Source organism: Nesoenas mayeri (assembly GCF_963082525.1).
Source record: "Nesoenas mayeri genome assembly, chromosome: 5".
Taxonomy (NCBI): domain Eukaryota; kingdom Metazoa; phylum Chordata; class Aves; order Columbiformes; family Columbidae; genus Nesoenas; species Nesoenas mayeri.
Genome location: NC_137548.1, coordinates 69,189,048 through 69,209,597, shown reverse-complemented (window position 1 = coordinate 69,209,597; position 20,550 = coordinate 69,189,048). Strand labels below are relative to the sequence as shown.

The window sequence follows — 20,550 nt, the reverse complement described above, 5'->3', positions numbered from 1 at the left end:
GTCCTCAGCCCACAGCTCTAGGGATGGGCACCGGCTTGGACCTTTCCAACATCCCCTCCCCGAGGAGAACAGCGAGTGAGCACACCACAATCAACATATTTTGACAGAGAAAGGCAATATTCTTCCATACAGACCTGTCAGAGGAGGAAGTTCGTGTTTGATTGGCAAAGGCACGGGACAGCCAGGTCTAGATGCAGAGAGTCATGGAAGAAATAGCCCAGCCACCACAGTGAGGAAGCAGGAGGGGAGAGAGCTGCAGGGACGGCAGGAGAGGAGGTCAAACAACAAGTCACACCAGGGATCTCAAAACAGACGGCAGGGCAGGCGACAGACCAGGGAACCCGGCTCCTCTCTCCCAGCCCCCGTCTCTGAGGGACAGGGCGGTGTCTGGCGGGGGGCAAACGCCGCTCCCCCGCAGCCCCCAGCATCGCCGCGCGCTCCCCACTGCCGGGGAACGGGCGCGGGGAGCGGCACGGGCTGGGCCCTCCGCCCGCCCCGGCAGGCCCGGGGAGCTCCCACACGCAGCAGCCACGCGGGCGTGCGGGGACTCGCTCGCGCCGCGCAGCCGGCTCCGAAACCACTTTCCCACGGTCTCCAGCTCTGGCTCTGCCCACCCCCAGGGCCGCCGCCCTGGGACGGCCCCGCAGAGCCCCAGACCGCGCACGGAGCCTCGACCCTCCTGTCCCAGCCCGCGCAGGTGCTGGTTCAGAGGGGCCTAGAGCGGGGCTTCGCTTTGTTTTGTTGTTTCCCACAGTATCTCAAGCGTACCCAGACCAAACCCTTCCTGAAACGCCTCCCCCGCTCCTCCCTGTGGCTGTCCCCCGGCTTCCCGGGGACACGGGCAGCGCTGGCGCTGAGCAGCCACCGCGGCACCACCACGACGAGCCCAGCGAAGCAGGGTGGACTTTTTCCAAGTGCTTTGGAGGCTGCCTGCAGCACACTTGAACATCTGGTTGCTGTCACCCTGTAATCTGCTTTCATCAATAAGAAGTCCTGTTGCCCTACTCGTGTCCGTGTGTGCCCAGCGACAGCCAAAGCCGCGGCGCAGCCGCCGCCGCAGCTCCCAGTGCGGCCGGGACACCGGGGCGCTCGCCCGCCAGCCCGCAGCCTGGGACACAGCCCACCGGCCCCGGCTCGGGAGCCCGCGCTCCTTTCGGGGGCTCCAGACACGACTCCTGGCTCGCACGCAGCTCTCCACGCCTCCCTCCTCACTCAGGTTTGCCCTGCGGCAGTTTTCAACAGACTGACTCCTGGAGCCCTGTATGGAAATGCAGGGATGACTGACCCTCGCTGCTCCGAGGTCTCAGCTGCCCCACAGATCTCAAAGCAAGAGGCTGTGCCTCCCAGAACAGCGCTGACACACCCCAGCTCTCACCCTTGAGTCAAACATCGCCCGTGTCCGGTGCGCATCCACCTGCTTCACGCAGGGACCCTGACCCTCTGCCGCCGGGACCCGCAGCAGGCCCAGCCCTGGCACGCGGAGCAGCTCGGCGGGGCCGCGCGGTCCTGCCGCAGCCGGGCACTCCCTGGGGCATCAATCGGGGAGCATCTCCCGCCCACAGCCCGGGGCGCGGTCCCACCGCCCAGACCCCCGGCACAACTTCGGCACCTAGAGTCAGCCAGGAGCCCACCGGCTTGTTGCGATTTGTTGCCAGAGCGGTATTTCACTGAGCCCTTTTACAGACAGAAACCCCCTGCAGAGGAGGGATCTCCACGACGTGCCGGTGCCCAAGCAGCCGTGATGGCTCCTCGGCATGCCCTCGACCTTCCCTACAGGAGGCAGGTTCCTGGGGTGCCAGAAGGTACATGCTGGATTCAGGGAGAGATCCAGCTGAGCCTCTGCTCCTGCGAACAGGCTTGCCTGCCAGCGCCCCAGCAGCACACAGAGCAGCCAGCGTGCCCGGGAGGGCAGCAGCACAAACAGCAACCCCAGCAGATTCCTGCGCCGCCCCGTCCCACCTCTGCACGTCCCCGGGGAGCACAGCCTAACAATGAGAGTTCCAGGGCTAAGGGCCCCAGATAAGGGCAGAGCAGCTGCGAGGCGGTTTCCTTCCCGTCCCTTCCATGGGGAGTAAACACAACAGCAGGGGAAGGAACAACGCGGGCCCCTGCCGGGCAGCTCCTTGTCACCGCACACTCACGAGTGCTCCCTGGCCCAGGCAGGAGGTGAGGGGGACACACAGCTCTCCCTTCCGTCGGGGCCGCCAGGTCGGAGCAGGAAGACTCAGGGGCAGGCGGCAGCCGGGGAGGGCCGGGTGGCTGGTCTGGCTGGGGCAGCCTCTGGCTCTGCAGCCCCATCACCTCCCCCGCTGCTGCTCCAGAGCAGCCCCGAGGGTCTCTCCACAGGATCCGGCCATGCTGAGCAGCGGGACAGAGACTGAGTGCGCACGCACGGTCACCACCCTGCCCCGAGCAGCGGGCACGGCTCCATCGTGGGCAGGAGGCGCGGCAGGACAGGTCCGGCTGCCGAGGGGCTCCCCGGCTCCCCTCCTGCTGTCAGGACACGCCACCGCCCTCTGCCCTTGTTCCAGCCACAGGGTCTCCAGGGATCCAGGGTTAAAGACATAATTGCCAAGCAGCGGGGCCAGGCCCAGCGAGGTCAGCGCGCGCGGTCCCCGGCGCTCCCCGCAGACACCGCCAGCGCCATCCCGGGCACCGCGGTCCTGTGCAGCTGACACACAAACCCCAAACAGCCGCTCAGCCTCGCACCCTCCAGCTGTGCAGGATCTGCCCCAAACCCCTCCTGCAGCGGCTCACACACCAGTGTTTTGGGGAGAGGGGCTGCCTGGGCACAGCACAGCCCGACGCCCTCACCCAACATCAGCCCAGGCATGGTCACACGCAAGGTGACAGGGACGGATGAGGACAGCCTGGCTCCGCAGCCGGGCCACGCCGGCCAGCAGGCTGCTCGTGACAGCTCACAGCACGCCAGATCCCACAAGGGTGGAATTCCAGGGATCGCTTTGCACCCATTCTCCCTCCTCCTCCCCACCCTCCGAAGACACAACTACAGAGCATTCTTCCAAAGCCAGACCCTGGCCATCCTTGAGGACGGCTGCATGAAAGCCTTTTCATCATGAGAGAGGCACTTGCTGACACACCCGTTACTTAAAAACCCCAACAAGCCAAAAATATTTCAGTTGGCTCTGTTCAGGGCAACACAAAAAAGCCCGGAGATGAAACAGCGCAGGCGGAAGCACCAGAGCCACCTCCTCGGTGTCTGTCAGCACGAGGGGACCCGGGAGCCAGCCGCACGGAGAGCTGCTCGCCCGGCCCCGCGGCACGAGGCGCCGCGCAGCACGGCCTGCGGCACGGCCCCGACGCACGGCCCTGCGGCACGGCCCCAACGCACGGCCAGCGCGCGGGTCTCTGGACACACGCCCGTCGCTGGGGGGGCAGCCACGAGCCCCCGCACGTGCCGCCATCATCCTCTCGGCGGGACGAAGGCTTGGCAGACACCTACGTCCCAGCCGGGCCCCCCAGAGCCCTGCCGCTGAGGGCAGCTCGGCATGGCACGTTTTTCCAAAGCCCCTTGACCCCACCTCTTGGGGGAATTGCTTTCTCCCAGAACAAATCCTTTGCTTGGAAAAATAATTTCCAGGGCCAAACCACAGCCATACCCACCTTGAGCTCACCCGCACCTCCTCTGCCCAGGGGTGGAGCCCAGCGCGGGCGGGGAACTGCACAGCACGGGCCGGGAGAGGGTGTGCTGCGGCAGACACGGCACAGAAAACCTGCAGCAGTGGCAGCGCACAGCCCGCCCGCGCCTGCCCCGTGTCCCCGGAGAGCTGCCACCCGTGGTCCCGGGATCCCTGGAGCCACGGCCGCAGGGAGGATTTTGGACAACGTCCAACGCAAGCACCTACAAAGCCAGAAACCGCCTCGGCCCCGCCAGCCCTGCCCCAGCCCCCTGCCGGGAGGTGCCAGGCGCTCGCTGCCCACGGCGCCTGCGCGCAGAGCCGCATGGCCCGGCTGCCGAGCCCCAGCCCTCCCGCAGCTCTGCTGCTTGTTCGCGTCCCCGGGCACCTGTTAAGCAAGTGTCAGTGTTTGTCACCACGGCAGACACCCTGCTGCAGCAAGGCACAGCGAAGCAGCCCTTCCTCGGCTGTCACCGCAAGCCGTGACCAGCGCCGGAGACCAGCCCCTCACAGCCGGTGGGCAGGAGGGACGCGCTGCCCCAGGAACTTGCTCCTGCCCGCCACGGTCCCCAGCACCGAACATACAAGAACAACGGCAACATCACTCAGAGAACGTGCCTTTCCCTATCAATTTGAGGGACTCTGAGGAGAGCCAGCTGGCTGCCCGCCCTTCGAAAGCCAAGATCGACAGCTCTGGGCACCAGACCCCCATACAGATAGAGGAAGCAACAAATTCTCCTGGTTCCAGTTGCCCATCATGATGCACTTAGGAAAAACAGAAACCCCATCAATAATTCAAGCCTGCAATTGTCCAAGCGCTCGCAGTGCATTACACTTGCTTGCTCTCCACAGGTTCACAGCCCTGCTAATTCACCACAGGCTTCTGGTCAGTTTCAATTAGCTAAAAAATAAATGAGCCAACATCTCTGGCATCTTTCCACGCCCCCAGGGCAGGGTCCAGGCTCACACATCAGTCCCTAGCCCCCCGCCTGCCTGAAGCGGCAAGCACGAGCGCTAGCCAAGGCACAGCAAGCAGGCACAGAGCCCGCGAGATGAAGCTCATCCCCATCTGTGTGCAGCCCAGGAGAGCACGACACCCCCGGGCCACGGGGAAGCAGGACAGGTGATGGTGGGTAGCAGCTCCCACGTCCCTGTGCGGGTGATGGAGCTCTGGCCGTGGCTGTTTCTCTCCTGGCAGCCCCGTGGCAGGAAGGTGCCCGCGCCCGGCGCTGCCAGCTCCCACCACAGCCCGGCACACCGGGAGGGACCCGCCTGCCCGCGCAGACGCGTCCCTACCCGTGGGTTGTGCAAGACACCTCGCTGACGCTGCCCAGCCCTGCCAGACCCCGCTCCGAGAGCGGCTCCCCCGCCTCCTGCCCAGGCCTTTGGCCGCCTCATCAGCCCAGCCCTGCCGGGAAGGGCTCTCCCAGGGCAGGTTACAGAGCGCGGGCACACCGGACTTTGGACGGGCTGGCGGGCGGCCAGCGGCCCTCCCCGGGCAGGAACAGGCTGTTCCCGCCTCGGGCGCCTGCCTGTCCCTCCTCCCAGGAGCCTTGCCCAGGGCACCTGGCCCCAGCAAGGGGCTGAGTGAAGCACCAGGGGCGGCCGCCCCGGGTGACACTGGGATGGAGGCGCTCAGTGCCCATCACACCCGACTGGTCAGACCGGCGACGGGACGGCCGCCTGGTTCACCCCAGCGGCCAGGGACAGCACGTAGGCGGGTTGGGAAAGCCACCCCCGCCCGAGAGGAGAGTTACCTGGCGGTGCAAGCAGGGACGCACACCGCACCTTATAAGGGAGTAGGACAGCATCCAGGAGATAAGGAGGGAGATAAGGCGCTGGGCGGGGCCGCGCTGCCCCGGGCGGGAGGAAGCAGGAGGCTGCCAGTCGCTCCCCAGCAAGGGCAGGGGGCTGACAATGCACAACACCCGCCGGGTCCGCATCCACAGGAGGGGTCTGGGCAGAGCCGGGGTTGTGAAACACGGTCGGCGATTCCCTGGGGAAGGGATCCGCCCCGGCCCAGCTGAGGTCCCCAGGTGGGCCCGCTGGTCCCCCAGCGCGATGGAGCAGGAGGCAGCGGAGCAGCCAGCGAGGAGCAGCGCGGGGTCGGCCGCATAGCAGGGCTGGTTCTGCTGGTATGCCAGCAATCCAGCCGCGGGGCAGCTGTCCCCGGCACGCGAGGGGGCCGCCCGTCCTTGTGAGCGGGACCCGCACGGGAGAGGCTCCTTCCCTCCCGGCTGGGCTGAGACCGCCCGGCGCGCCGCGGGAGCTGCCGCCCTCCGCGCTGGCCGCGGGAACTGCCAGCACCACAGCAAGACCACAGCGAGCGGGAGGCAGAGTTTCCCTCGGTGCTCTGGGGAGGACAAGCACCCCTCCTAGCGCGACAGCAGCCAAGCCACCAGGCTCCAGGCAGACACTGCTCACCCACAATCCCCGAGCGACACAGCCACGGGGCCAGAGCCTTCCTGCCAGCACCACCCCACCGCGTCCAGCCTCCCCGGGCCGCCCCAGCGCTTGCCCAGGTACCGGGTGCGTGTCGCCCAGCCCGGGGGCAGCAGCGAGGGGGGGTCCCCGCCACCCCTCCGCACCAGCCCCGCGTTCGCAGCCCCAGGCCCCGGGAGGTTCACATGCCGGGAGCCCGTCAGCAGCACAAAGGCGGCTCTCTCCTCCCGGTGGGAATGTGCAGCTGAGCGCTCGGCGGGGACAAAGGGATTTCACAGGCACATCGCGGCCGGCCCCCCCGGCGTTCCCGCTTCCTGTCACAGTAGCACCAGACCTCGGGGCGCAGCAGCAAACAAACACCCAGCGCCGGATTCCGGGAACAGGGCCAGAGCATTCCCGGGGCCGGCCGCGCTCCGGCGGCCAGCAGGCTCCGGCTTCACCCCGGCAGCCCCCGGCTCCAGCCCCGGCCCCAGGAGCAGCAGGTGAGCTGGGGGGATCGTAGGGCAGATCCTTGGCTCCTTGCTGCACCCAGGGAACGGCCACCACCCTGATGGGGGACGCGAGATGTCCCCGCGCCCACAGGGCTTGCTGGAGCCCTGGAGTTGTGCTGAAGGTCAGGGCTGCCCCCAGCCACACCACCCCCGCCCTTCACCCCCGTCTCTGCCCCCACCCACCGCCCATTCAGCTGCCTCTCTCCCACAGCTAAAACAAACACCACCCGGGCTCCGCAGAGATAAGGGCTGTGCTGGCAGAGCCCAGGGAGCAAAGTCCCCCTCAATTAAACTCAAGGCTGCAGCACCACGGGAGCTGCCCCCCCGGCAGCCCGGGTGATGAAGACATGGAGCTGGGGTGAAGGTGCTCCAGCACCCCATCCCAGGGCAGATCCCCCTCCTCAAGGGCTCATGTTGCTGCTGGCTGCCCCCGAGCACAGAGGCTGCAGCCCAGTGGGCAGCGTCCTGGGAAAAATGAAGGGACCCTCCCTCCATCAGGCCACGGGCACAAGCACCCGCTGCCCTGGGCAGCCCTGCCAGCACAGGGTGCAGAGTCGCAGGACAACGCGGTGCCAGCCCAGCACCCACACACGTGGATTTGGGCCCCGTTCCCCAACACTGAGCCCTCAGTGCAGCCTCACATCCCTCTTCCCAGGGAAGCCATTTGAAACCATTTCCTCTCCCAGCACCTGTACCAGGCTGGCCCAGGGCCCGGCCCCACTCAGTTCTGGGTACCCTGCTCCGACCAGCACAGGAGGGTACGGGGGCTGGAAGCGCTGGGATCCACAGCACCGGGCTCGGCCGGAGCGTGGCCAGCCTGCCTCATCCACTGTCCCTACAGGGAGCACTCGAGTCACCAAGGAGCCATTACCAGGAGTGTGGAGAAGGGCAGGCGCCCAGGGCCCCCCGAGCAGACAGGGCGCCCTTCCCTCTGCCAGACGGGCCACACGCCTGTCCCCTCCCCAGGCTGAGCAAACAGGCAGGCGCTGAAGTCATGTTTGGTGTGGGAGCGGCCAGGAGGGAACCGCCGAGATTAAGCCCAGCCACCCTCGCAGGAGCCGCCCAGGGAGCCGCCCCGGAGCGCGGGACCCCGGCCCCCTCCCCAGCCCAGGCTCCCGAGCAGGTAGGGCAGCCAGCAGCCTGAGTCACCGCAGCATCACCGGGCCGGGCTGAAAGCTCCATCCCGCATGACCTCATCAGGTGCCCGGCTCTCTAGTCGCGGAGACAGCTCCGAGGGTCCCGCCAAACAGCCCTGAATGGGTGAAGGAAAGCCACCGGAGAAGCACCAGCAAGGGCCAGGGAGAGAATTGCGCTGGGTGCGGGGACGGGGCTGCTGGCCGCGGATGGGCTGTGGGAACAGCGGGTCCCGCAGCCCGGCGAGGCGCACACGGGCTGGCGCGAGCCAGACTCGCACCCCGCAGCGGGGGACGAACGAGGCAGCAGTACTCCCACCTGCCCAGGCCCCTGCCCAAACGTTTTGCTGGTGCCACAGCCGGCTGCTGCCCCCCCGCCTGCTGAGGAGCAGCCCAGGCCCCTGCGCGAGCGAGGGGAAGGAAACCTGCGTTTCCTGGTCAGACGGGAGATGACATCGTGACTTCCCTTTCCCGTCAGCTTCTAAACACAACGTCCTGCCAAGGGCCGCTCCCCCGTCGCCCCCAGACACCCTGGAACCAACCGGGGACACCAGGCACGGGCACCGGCAGCCCAGCCGGCTGTGCCAGCAAGCGGGCACTATGGTCCCCAGGAGACCAGACACCGGCTGGCCTGCTGGAAGGGTCCTGCCCCTGGGAAAACATATTATTGCTCCTTGCCCATGGTGGTACCTGTCCAGCCTGGATCATCCTACAAGCAGAGAGGGGAAGATGCTATTTTCTAAAGCCACGAGGACACGGCTGTGCCTAGACACGGGTTTGATATCTGCACATCATAACTCCAGCACATCTGTTCCCCGAGACCACAGCGAGCGCGTGCTGCTGCTCTCCAGCCTCCTCTTGCACACCTCGTCTGCTTGTGCACAGCTCCCCCAGCCAACGGCGCACACACACAGGGCCACCTGACGCTCTGTGAGTCCCCAGGGCTCCCGGAGGCAGGACAGGGACACCCCTGGGAAGCTGCGACCTCTCGCAGCACGGCTGCGCTCCCGGACTGCCCACCTGCCCAGGGCGGCCTCTCTCGCCACCCAGGGAAGGGGAACAGAGAAGGGAAGTGGAAGGGAAGTGGTTTTCCACCCAAGCTGCTGCTGCAGACAGACACTGGGCAGAGATCAAGGGAGAGCAGGCTTCCCCATGTGCCACACCAGTGTGCCCCCGCGGGGAGCTGCAGCGCCCTGGGAGCTCTCTCCTGCAGGTAAAAGCACAGGGGGGAAAAAGCAGAGGGGAAAAAGGGCTCCAAAGTGAGCCTGAAGCAGGCAAGCTCCCCACCCCAGAGCAGATTTCTCCCAGAAGCACCCCCAGGCTGCCCCCCTCCCCTGGCCAGGGGCGGCAGCCCCCTCCCCGGTGCGAGGCAGCCTGAGCCCGGTGTGGCAGCCAGCGCTGCGTGCAGCAACACGCTAAAGAATGCGTTACTCCACTGGGCAAGGGGCCTGCCAGCGGCATGCAAACACGACCGGTGACCCACCCTTCCAGGTCGGAAAAACTCGTCTTTGCGGTTCGACGCCCTCCCTCCCTCTCACCCGTCGCGGCTGCCCAGCACCCCCACCTCCCCTGCGCCGGGGCAGCCGGGAGCACCGCGGGAAGCAGCCGGGATCTGGGAGCTCTCGCCAGGAAAGACAAGCCTGACCATCACGCGAGATGGGGGTGAGAGGAACAAGTGTCAGCTGAGGACGGCGACAGGCCTTCCTCCTCCTGGCCAGGGTGGGAATCGGTTCTCCACGTCCATCTGCTCCGAGGCCGCCCAGCTCCCAGGCTGGGCCACCTGGCCGCAGGTAATCGCCCTCCTACCCAGGAGGTGCTGCTGCGCGAGCCTGGTGCGACACGAGGGGAGAACTCCCGCTCCCCGCCGCCGTGCCCTGCCCCGCTGACCCCGGGCCGCGGCAGGGCAGGGCAGGGCTGGCCGCGCCGGCCCCGCGCCCCGCACCGCAGCAGGAAGCTGCGGAACCCCGAGCGGGGCCAACGCCCCACGGAGCGGCAGCACCGGAGATGCGGCAGCTCTGCCCCGCACACCCGAGCCCAGCGCTGCTGCCAGCCCGGGGGAAACCCTCAAGCCAGCCCCAGGGCTGCACGCGTCCCAAGAGCGCTGCCAGCACTGCAGGCCTGCCCCGCCGGGCTACAGCAGGGCCGTCCCCAGCGCTCGGCCCCGCACCTGAACTTGCCCAGAGCCCCGTGCTCGTGCTGGAAAGGCAGTGGCCCCCGGCCCACGGAGGGGCTGGCTAAGTGCTGCACCCAGCCAGATCGCCCGCACCCCGACACCACGGAGCCGCCCCCGCCTTCTGCCACGCTGAAAGGCCAGGGCTGCGGTTTCACAAAGGAAACCCTGCTCTCCCATCGGCACATCACCTGGGCAATGAACTGTTCAAACTAAACTTACGGGAGACGCGCTCAGCCTGGATCACGCGTCCAGGCCCACGCTGGCACAAGCATTTTCGCAGCAGGTAAGAGCTCTGCAGCACAAGGTTAGGGACACGGGGACCAGCTCTCAGGCAGCTGCTGCTCCTCAGTCACTGTCCCTTGTGGGGAAGCTCATCTCCCCTGCACGGCAGCTGAGGCTGTTCTCTGCCGCCTTGGTCCGAGGCTCGGGCACACCGGGCGTCCCGCAGCCAACCTCCCACCTGCAGCTGCTCTGGGCTGGACAAAGCAGATGAAGCAGAGGTGACAGGCACCCCGGGTACGGGTTCACCCATCCTGGCACCGCGCCTGGCCTCTTGTGCGCATTAGTCACTGGTTTGCCCCACACTCAGCAGCCACCTCATTCCGCCCCTCTGCACCACAGGTTCCAAGTGGGCCACAAGAGAAGCAGCGTCACTCATGGGGACAACTCCAGCTTCCCCCGGGGAAACAAATGGGGACAGGGCACAGCATGGCAGTGGGGCCAGACGGCACCGCCGCTGCCCCAAAGCCCACTCAACAGGCTGAGGCTGCACAGGAATGCGCCAGAGCAGAGGAACCAGGTCAGCCCCGCGCGCGGCAGCGACTGCACGCAACGGGCACGGCGGCTCCGCCTGGAGAGGAAGGCAGATTAGTAAAAAGCACAAGACAGGCAGGAGCCGGATGGACTCACTGCCCCGCTGCTGGGAGTTTCCAGTACAAGAACTGGCTCTGAGAAACAGTTTCCCCCTCCCAGACAGCTTCCTGGGATGGTAAGAGGCAAAGAGAAGGTTGTGGTCACCTTGGCGAAGTCGAGGACTTCGGCCGAGAGCCCGTAAATCCAGCCCCTTTCCGACAGGCTGACACCGAGATGCCTCCCTGCCCCGTGCCAGAGGACGGCCAGGCCCTGCGCCACGGCACAGCCGGATGAATCACCAGCAGGCTGGGGTTTGTCACCGCATCCAGGGAACACCTGTTGCCTTTTATGGACCGACCCAGCCCCACAGCTGTGGCACGGACAGCGGAGAACTCCCACGCTGCAGAAACCTGGGCTTTCGGAGCCACGAGAGTTCTGTACGCCCCCGAACACAGTATGGCCACAGTCTCGGGAAAGGGATCTGTCCTCGCCAGCAGTAAATGAGACATGGTTACAAGAGGCTGCTGGGAAGAGAAACCAAGAGACTTAACCAGCACTGTCCCCCAAGGTCACAGACACTGGTAAGCTATTTTGAGAAGCAAGGGCCTTCCAGGCATGGTCCAAGCTACACTATTATTTTCTGGTTGTCCTGAAGCCATTCCCAGCACAGATACAACGGACCAAGGTCTTATCTTCATGCCAGAGGCTGAAGGAAGGAGAGGCAACCCAGGGACAGGGACCGCTGGTGCGTGATCTGGGCCGGATCACCGCTCTGACTCCCAGCCCATCCTTTGGAAGGGATGGTCCTGAGCGCTCCTCAGCCACAGGGATGGGGCCTGACCTCCGAGCGGGACGGGAGGAGGTTCGCCCTCCGCGGCAGCCCAGGCAAGCCCAGCGTGCTCGGCAGAGCCACAGCTTTCATCCTCCCACCCCTTCCAGGAAGGCTCCGCACAAGATTCCAGCAAACGCTGCACATCGCAAAGGACAGTCGTCTGCATGCAACAGAGCCCCGGCCAAGTCCGGTCAAGTGGAAAGGGAACAGATTTTTAAAAACTGTCTTTTTTTTCTTTGAAGTGCACAAGTGAACGCCAGTAGGTAAGACAATCCGCCTCGAGAAAGCCCTGGGAGCAGGACGGAGCGGGCGTCCGTGGGGAGGACTGAGTCCCTGCTCAGGCTCTTCCCGCAGCCCCAGCCGCCCTGCGGATCGGCACACACAGGACACGCTGCGGGCACCGCGGACGGGAGCCCACGAGTCACCAGCCAGGCACTCAGCCCCATCCACCACGTCCAGGAGCGCTGCGAGGAGGAGAGGCGAGGCGCAGGAAGGGAAGCTCCAAACACAACCTGTGACCACCGATCGCAGGACTCTCAGCCTGCCTGGGTCCTGGAGGCGCTGAGCTTTCCCTGCTCCCCACAAAGCACAAGCCTCTTCTAAATTCCACACCAAGACCCAGGCAGCTGAGTCCAAAAGCAGCCACACAGTGCAGGATGGACACAGGGTGGAACTGTCGGCAGCTGCAGGTGATACGGTGACAGTCCCCACACCCAGGCAGCCCCGGGTCTCCGGTCCAGCCCACCAGCAGCCTGCACAAGGCCAGGCACCACAGGAGCCTTCAGCCCTGCCAAGTGCTCCCCGCAGGGGAAGAACAGCCCAGGTCTCCCAAATAACACCCTGTTACCCCCATCACCACCAGCTCCATGGAAGAGCCAGGGCACCAAGCCCTTGCTGGGGAGGGAGGCACCTCCAGCAGGTCCAGCCCCCTCTCTAACAATCAGAGGAAGCTTTGCTGTCCAGGCTCCCGCACTCAAAGCCCAGGGACACGACAGAGGTGCCCCAAGTCCCCCTGCGAGGCCGGCAGGCCTGCCTGTGCCTCCCGGGGGCAGGAGCCCTCCTGACACAGCCACCCAAACTTCCGCGTGCTTTCCCCAAGCTAAGTCTGTTCTCCGCAGTGCTCCGAGAACGGGAGCGCCCACGTTGCAGGAGATGGTGATGCCACAGAAGGTCACCTGCTCCTTGCACAGAAGGTGCTGGGCAGCTGAGCTGCTGCTCAGTGACAGTGCAGACGGGGAAATACAGGAAAAGCGGGCGGCTGAGCCCAGCGAGCGCAGCAGGGTCGCGCCTCCCGGGAAGCGCTCCCGTGTCACCCGGCAGCTGCGACTCGGGCAGGCGAGTCCGCCGGGCTGTGTTTAAACGCAGAGCCGCTCCACGGAGGGGACCTGCCCGCCCCTCCCACACCCCGACCGTCCCGGGCACACCAGCCCCTGCCCCGCCGAACAAAGGCGCAGGGAACGAGATCCCGGGGATGCGCTCGGCCCCGGGCGGGCAGGGGCGGCCGGGCCGGGGCCGCGGCGGGAGGCAGAGCCGGGCCGAGCCTCGAGGAGCCCCCGCGGAGAAACCGAGCGCCAGAGCCCGCACAAAGGCGGCGGGGGGGGGGGGCCGTGCCGGTGCCGGCCGCGGGGAGCTGGCACACGGGCGGCCTTTGTTCCGGGCAGGGAGAACGGCGGAGGCGGCACCGGGCGGGGAGCGGGGCGGCCACCGGCCCAGTCGCCTTTGTGTCGCTCCCCGCGGGCTCCGGCGGGCCGGGCTCTGCCAGCGCCCCCGCCAGGGCCGGGCACCGCCACCCGGCCGGTCCCGCGGGGCGCGGCCCCGCCTGGCACCCAGCAGCGAGGGGCCTCCGGGGGCCCGGCACCCAGCGGCGCCGGCAGGAGGACGCGGCCGGGCCCGGCCCCGCCGAGGGGGGCGCGGGGAGACGGACGGGGAGGGCCGCCCCCACCCGCCCCGCTCCCGCCCGGGGGCACGCGGCGCCCGGCAGACGCCGACCCGCACCGGCTACCCCTCCCCCGGGCAGGCGGCGGCGGCGGCGGCGGGAACGCCGAGAGCGGGACTCACCGTGGCCAGGCTCCTTGGCGACGGGCGGGGGTGGCGGTTCCGCCCCGCGGCGGCTCGGCCGCCCGGCCTGCTCCACGGGGTCCGAGGCGAGAGGCGAGGAGAGGCGCCCGGAAAGGGGCGGCAGCTGCGGGCGGCGGCCGGGTCCCCGCCGGGCGGAGCGGAGCGGTCGGAGGGTCGGGCCGGGCCTGGCCGCGCCGTGCGCCCCGCGCCGCTCCCGCACCTAAAATGGAAGTTGCTCCGGCGGGGCGGGGCGGGGCCGGGGCGGGGCAGGGCTCCGCCCCCTGGCGTCAGCGCGCCCCGCGCCAATGGGGGCGGAGCTCAGCGGCGCCCGCGCCGCCTATTGGGCGGGAGGGGCGGCGGCGGAGCGGGTGTCCGGTGGGGTCAGCCCCGGTGGGGTCTGTCCCGGTGGGGTCTGTCCCGGTGGGGTCTGTCCCGGTGGGGTCAGTCCCGGGAGCGGTCTGTCCCGGTGGGGTCAGCCCCGGTGGGGTCAGCCCCGGTGGGGTCATTCCCGGTGCGGTCAGCCCCGGTAGGGTCAGTCCCGGTGGGGTCTGTCCCGGTGGGGTCAGTCCCAGGAGCGGTCTGTCCCAGTGGGGTCAGTCCCGGTGGGGTCAGCCCCGGGAGCGGTCTGTCCTGGTGGGGTCAGTCCCGGTGGGGTCAGCCCCGGGAGCGGTCTGTCCCGGTGGGGTCAGTCCCGGTGGGGTCAGCCCCGGGAGCGGTCTGTCCCGGTGGGGTCTGTCCCGGTGGGGTCAGTCCCGGTGGGGTCAGTCCCAGGAGTGGTCTGTCCTGGTGGGGTCATTCCCGGTGGGGTCATTCCTGGTGGGGTCTGTCCCGGTGGGGTCATTCCCGGTGGGGTCAGTCCCGGTGAGGTCAGTCCCAGGAGCGCTCTGTCCCGGTGGGGTCAGTCCCGGTGGGATCTGTCCCGGTGGGGTCTGTCCCGGTGGGGTCAGTCCCGGTGGGATCTGTCCCAGGGGTGCATGTTCCCCAAGCGGGATCGACCTCCAGGCGCTCACTGGGGTGGGTGAGGGTCTCCCCGGGGACAGCCCAGCCCCTTGCAGCCCCGCACAGCAGAGCCCCCTCCCCAGCCTGTCCCACCAGAGCAGGGGGAGACTGTCACCCGATCCAGGGCGAAATCTGCCCCGAAGCAGGACTCGGGGGGGACGGGCTGCAGAGCACCCGGGGGCCAATCTGGCTGGAGGGAGCCGTGCTGGCTGGAGCCCCCCAGCCACCCCTTGAACCCAGGTGCTCATCCCCAGTGGATTCTGTCCCCGTGGGCCCACCAGTGTCCCATGGGCTCCTTCACCCGAGACTGCGGGCGGAGGGACAGAGCCAGGGGCTGGGGACAAAGGCACCGCCAGACAGTCTAGCTGCGGGTGACCCAAAGGCCCTGCTGAGGGGAGCACGGCTGGTTTTGGGAGGCCCCTCGTGCGGCCAAGGCTGCAGGGACAATGCGAACAGGAGGGCTGATGCGAATGGTGGGAAAGCACGGATCTGACAAGCCAGGGGAGCCGGGCGGCGGGGAGGGTGGGCGGCCTGGCACTGTGATAACGGTGCCCTTCGCAGCACACGGGGAAATGCGCCAGCACCACCCAGCCAAAGCCATCCTGCTCTGCCCGGCTTCCCCAGCACCAAACCAAACGGTGCTGCCGTCCTCGCTGGCACGGAGAAATGGCAGAAGGGGACCTGGGGAGGTACAGTGGCCTGGGGCAGGAAATTTAAACGTGAGGTTTAATAACGGCAGCTCACCCAGCCCGAGGACTGCAGCTCCCGCAGGAGCAGCGCTCTGCACGGGAGCGGCGCCACGAACCAGCGCCTGGCCCGGCCGCTCCTCAGCCAGAACGGGCCGAGCCGGGCGGGCGCGGCGGCGAGCGGCTCCGTGCCAGGGGGTTTCCCCTCGGTGGGTGAGGAAGCGATGCCCAACCTGCCCCGTCCCGCGAAGGTCACAGCTGTCTGCCTCGCGTCTGGCCCCGGGCTGGAGGGATCAGGCACTGCAGAATCCTGTGTGCTCCTGATTGCCAAATCATTAGTAAGGCAATGGCAGGAGGAAAAGAGTTGAGGAAGGTTTTGGGTGGGGACAGCTGATTCTTGGGGTAAATATGCATTGCTCCATGAGGCAAGGAGGAGGTGGGGGAGATGCGATAACAGCCTGCAAATGTTTGAGAAAGTAATCCCCCAGCCGAGGGTGGAGTTTGCTCAGGGTGGAGCAAAAAGGTATGATGAGGAGAAACGGGATTCATGCGTGTGAAGGGCACATTTTGGGAGTTATCAGGATGTGGGACCCCCAAATCCTTGCTGATGTTTGATTTGTAACATCACCCGACCTGCAGGCTGTAAAGGGCAGGGAGAGCTGATCTCTGCCCTGCTAGGGACAGGGAGGTTTCTCCATCCCACAGCGGGGAACCGAGACCTCCTCCCTCCGCCCCCTCACCCTCGCTGTCCCCCAAACCGAGTGAGTCGGCCCCTCTTGCCCTGTGCCTGAGCGAGAGCTGCTCCCAGGCCACAGCTGGTCCTTGGCTGCCCGTCCCTCCTGTTGCCTGCACAGAACCACAAAATCACAGAATCCCAGAGTGTCAGGGGTTGAAGGGCCCTGGAAAGCTCATCCAGTGCAGCCCCCCATGGAGCAGGAACACCCAGATGAGGTTACACAGGAAGGTGTCCAGGCGGGTTGGAATGTCTGCACAGAAGGAGACTCCACAACCCCCTGGGCAGCCTGGGCCAGGCTCTGACACCCTCACCACAACAAGTTGCTTCTCCTCTTTCAGTGGAACCTCCTGTGTTCCAGTTTGCACCCATTGCCCCTTGTCCTGTCCCTGGTTGTCACCAGCAGAGCCTGGCTCCATCCTCCTGACACTGCCCCTTTCCATATTGATCCCCAGCAATGAGTCCCCCCTCAGTGTCCTCTTGTTCAGCTCCAGAGCCCCAGCTCCCTCAGCCTTTCCTCACATGGGAGATGCTCCACTCCCTGCAGCATCTTGGTGGCTGCGCTGGACTCTCTGCAGCAGTTCCCTGTCCTGCTGGAGCTGAGGGGCCACAGCTGGACACGATATTCCAGGTGTGAGGAGGAAGGCGGTGTGTACCCTGAGCCCTGGGGACAAGGAGGGACAAGAGGTGCTCTTGCAGTTCATTCTGGGAAGCGAAGTCCTCACCTGCTTGTCCCAGGGACTCCCGACGCCTCTGAAGGGACAGCTTTCCCGCGGGGAGAACGTACCGGGGACACTGCGCTCCTCTGTCCCAGCCCCGGCTGCCACCACGTCCCCAAGGGACACTGGGACAACGGGCTGCCGGGGGCACACGCGTGGGCTGGCGCGCTCACACAAACCCTCCGCCTTGGCCACACAGAGCGCCGGGCACTGGTTCGGGGGATCGCCAGACGAGCACAGCGGCTCACAAACGGTTCCAGCCCACGCGTGGGTTCCCAGCACGGCCTCTGGTGCCCCCGCCCCAGCAGGGTGTGCACGTCGTGCTAAGGCTGCACAACAGCGTGTCAGACGGGCGGCACAGCCCAGCGCGGCGGGAACGTGCAGGGCGGGGGCTGCCCCGCGCAGGACACGGGAGCGCTGCGGGTGCAGAGCTGGCAGCCCGGTGCACACGCACCTTCCTGCTGCTTCAGTCGGCACACACACTTAACAGCCTTTAAAGTCTTTGGTGCCTTCAAAGGTTAAACGCGCTGTCGCAAACACATCTCTGCCGGCTCCAGGCCGGAGCTGGAGTCAGGGCTCTGAAGCTGGCAATCGCCTCTTGTCCCGATGCTGCGGGATGGAGCTGCGCAGGGTCTATCAGCGCGTTGCCAACTCCAGCTCCCGCTCCAGCCGTGGATCCTGCACGTCCCTTCATCCTGCAGTGCTGCTGACGCCTTTTCCAGATGAGACACCCAGAAAACGCAGCTGCTGCCTGCACTGAGCACCACGACTTGTTTACAAGACAGAGCAGCACTGCTCGGCAGTGGGAGGCTGTGCGGGCGGCTCAGAGATGTCCTGCATTGTTCTCCATCAGGATAACAAGGCGCTTCCACAGCCCCTTTCCTACGGGAACCCCAAAAGGTTGTTGTCTCCCCTGCCAGGGGAAGCGCGGCACCTGGGGCTGGAACGACTCGTCTGCTGGGTGCCAGCGCTAAACGGGAGGAGGGCGGCTGGGGCTGCTGGAGCCTTTCAGCCCTAATTCGATGACACCATACAAGAAAGCAAGTTCACAGCCCACCCCAGCACTTCTTGGAGCAGCGTCTGGCGGCTGCACACGCTCAGTGTGGCACTGGGTCGGAACCAAGCGCGGTGCTGGGCCCGGGCCTGACCGTCCCGCACACCTGCCCGGTATTAACCTTTGGCGTCTGACCCGACTGTGCTCGGACTGTCAAATTCCTGTTACATCTTTTGCTCAAATGTGCAAATGACAGAAGCGTGCATGGAAATCTCCCTCCCCCCAGCCCCACCGCGGTCTGTCACTACTTACTGTCTGCTCCTGCTCCCCCCGGCTCTTTCCCCAGCCATGGATCCTGCCCTCCTCCGTCCCCGCTGCGGCAGTGCCAGCAAAGTACGAGGTGCTTCCCGAGAACGGGCAAGCAGGCAGCTCTTGTACCGCAGTCCAACAACGAAACCAAAAGGGGGTGTTCCTGGAAAAGAAACGTGGCTGTGAGACTCAAGATGGGACTTTCTCTTAAAGAAACCAGTGCAGAATCTGCTGATTTGAGGGCTTGGGAGCCACGGGGAAGCCGTGACCTGTGCTGTGGGGATGGCTCTGCTGCCAGCTGCAGAGCCTGGAGACCCAGCACACGCTGAGGCCGCCTCCCTTGCCTTCCCTTGCCTTGCCTTGCCTTCCCTTCCCATGCCTTCCCTCGCCTTGCCTTCCCTCGCCTTGCCTTCCCTTGCCTTCCCTTCCCTTCCCTTGCCTTCCCTCGCCTTGCCTTCCCTCGCCTTGCCTTCCCTTCCCTCGCCTTGCCTTCCCTTGCCTCGCCTTGCCTTCCCTTCCCTCGCCTTGCCTTCCCTTCCCTCGCCTTGCCTTCCCTTGCCTTGCCTTCCCTTGCCTTGCCTTCCCTTCCCTCGCCTTGCCTTCCCTTGCCTTGCCTTCCCTTCCCTTGCCTTGCCTTCCCTCGCCTTGCCTTGCCTTGCCTTGCCTTGCCTTGCTTTCCCTTCCCTCGCCTTGCCTTCCCTTGCCTTGCCTTCCCTTCCCTTGCCTTGCCTTCCCTTCCCTTGCCTTGCCTTCCCTCGCCTTGCCTTGCCTTGCCTTCCCTTGCCTTGCCTTCCCTTCCCTCGCCTTGCCTTCCCTTGCCTTGCCTTCCCTTCCCTTGCCTTGCCTTCCCTTCCCTCGCCTTGCCTTGCCTTGCCTTCCCTTCCCTTCCCTTGCCTTGCCTTCCCTTCCCGACACGGGGTCCCGTTGCCCACGGTGCACCCGCACGTCAGGACTCTGCCTCGTCCCGCAGAAGACAGCTCCCGTGGGGCGGGGAGGCTGGCGCGAGGCCCTTCATGGGGTGCGCGGGCAGCGTGCTGCACGGCCCGAGCGCCGCGAATGCCTCTGGAGCTGAGGGACTTTGCTTCTCCCGTCACCTGCCAGCTCAAGAGCCCACGGGGCCTCAGCCCCCCTGTGCTCTCTGCCTGGTGCAGGCTCACCCCAAACCCCCAGGGCTCACCCCCAAGGCCCCTGTGCTCTGTGCCAGGTGAAGGGCTCACCTCGAACCCCCAGGTTACACCGGTTCTGTCTCCCCTGCGGGGCTGCGGGGTCTCTGGAGCTGAAGGTGCTGCCCACGGGGACATTTCCAGGGCTGGGACCGAGGGTGCGGGGCTGCTGTGGACCCAGGGAGAGACAGCCAGGCTGGGGAGGGATTTAAAACACAAAGCAGCGGCAGTCGGGCTCTGAAGCCGGTGAGCTGGCCCCTCAGCCAGCGTCCACGGCCAGGGAACCCAAGCTTTCCAAGCAGTGCCTCCGACCATTGTAATTCCAAAAGATTGCAAGGGCTGGGGGAGGAAACATCTCTATTTTTCTTCTATTTTTACGAGCATATGATAGCACTTTGATACAAAATTATGTGTTTTGCTGTATCCCTCGGTATTTCGGGCCGGGGTCCAAGCCACCCGAGGCCAGCGCCAAGGCTGCCACCGACCGCAGCTCCGCTGCCCAGACCCATCGCCAGGCGCTTTCTTTCTTGGTTTGTGTCCATTTTGCATGCGGCAAAAATGGGTAAAAAACCACCCTCACATGTCCAGCCAGATGAAAATCCATCTGCAAAGCCACGGGAGATACCAGGGGATGATAGCACATCTGAACACTTTGTAGGCTTAAAATCTATGGCGTCATTCAGACTCCTGCTCTTCTGCAGCTCTTGAAGTTTCCACCCACTTTGGTTGTTTGTAAGAACAGCTAGTATCTCCGGGCAGTTGGGTTGGGATTATTATAATTGTTGTTCGTGTGTGTGGAGTGACTGGTGCAGACATTTTTACAATGGATGCTTTATAAAATGACAGAATACTTCCAAACAAAGTAGGCAGCGTCGTCTGCATGAAGGACGGCTTCCAAAATACCCACCATCAATCTTCCCTTTCTGCCGCTGTCTGTGCGTGCCCGCTCCTCCCAAGCGGCGTCAGCGAGCCGCCAAAACGCCATTTCTCACACGCCAGGCCACAATAGATCTTGAAAATCCAAAACAAGGCCCAGCACAGGGCTGTGAACCGTGGAGCTCCAGTGCCAGCCTGCGGGAGCTGCTCTGCACACAGTGTCCTGGTTATTTGTCTTGGCTTAGCTGTCTTGTCCAAGGGCAGGGGCCAGGGCAGGGTGGCTGTCCCCTGCTCTCCATCCCCTGCTCCCCATCCCCCGTTCCCCATCCCCACTCCCCATCCCCATCCCCCGCTCCCCATCCCCACTCCCCATCCCCTGCTCCCCATCCCCATCCCCTGCTCCCCATTCCCGCTCCCCGTCTCCGCTCCCCATCCCCGCTCCCCATCCCCTG

The 20,550-nt window shown here is 65.9% G+C and overlaps 1 protein-coding gene across 5 annotated transcripts in view; it reads right to left on the bottom strand.

Annotated features, from left to right (window-relative positions):
• Positions 1-13,866, bottom strand: part of CTNND1 (catenin delta 1) — a 28,196-nt gene extending 14,330 nt beyond the window's left edge. For 4 of the 5 annotated variants that reach the window (XM_080344978.1, XM_080344979.1, XM_080344977.1 and 1 more), the window contains exons 1-2: positions 13,620-13,866; positions 135-253 (exon numbers count right to left, since the gene is read on the bottom strand). The gene's annotated coding sequence lies outside the window, so the exon portion shown is untranslated. The remainder of the gene's footprint in view (positions 1-134; positions 254-13,619) is intronic. The other variant, XM_080344981.1, reaches the window with a different exon arrangement.
• Positions 13,867-20,550: the final 6,684 nt, after the last annotated feature.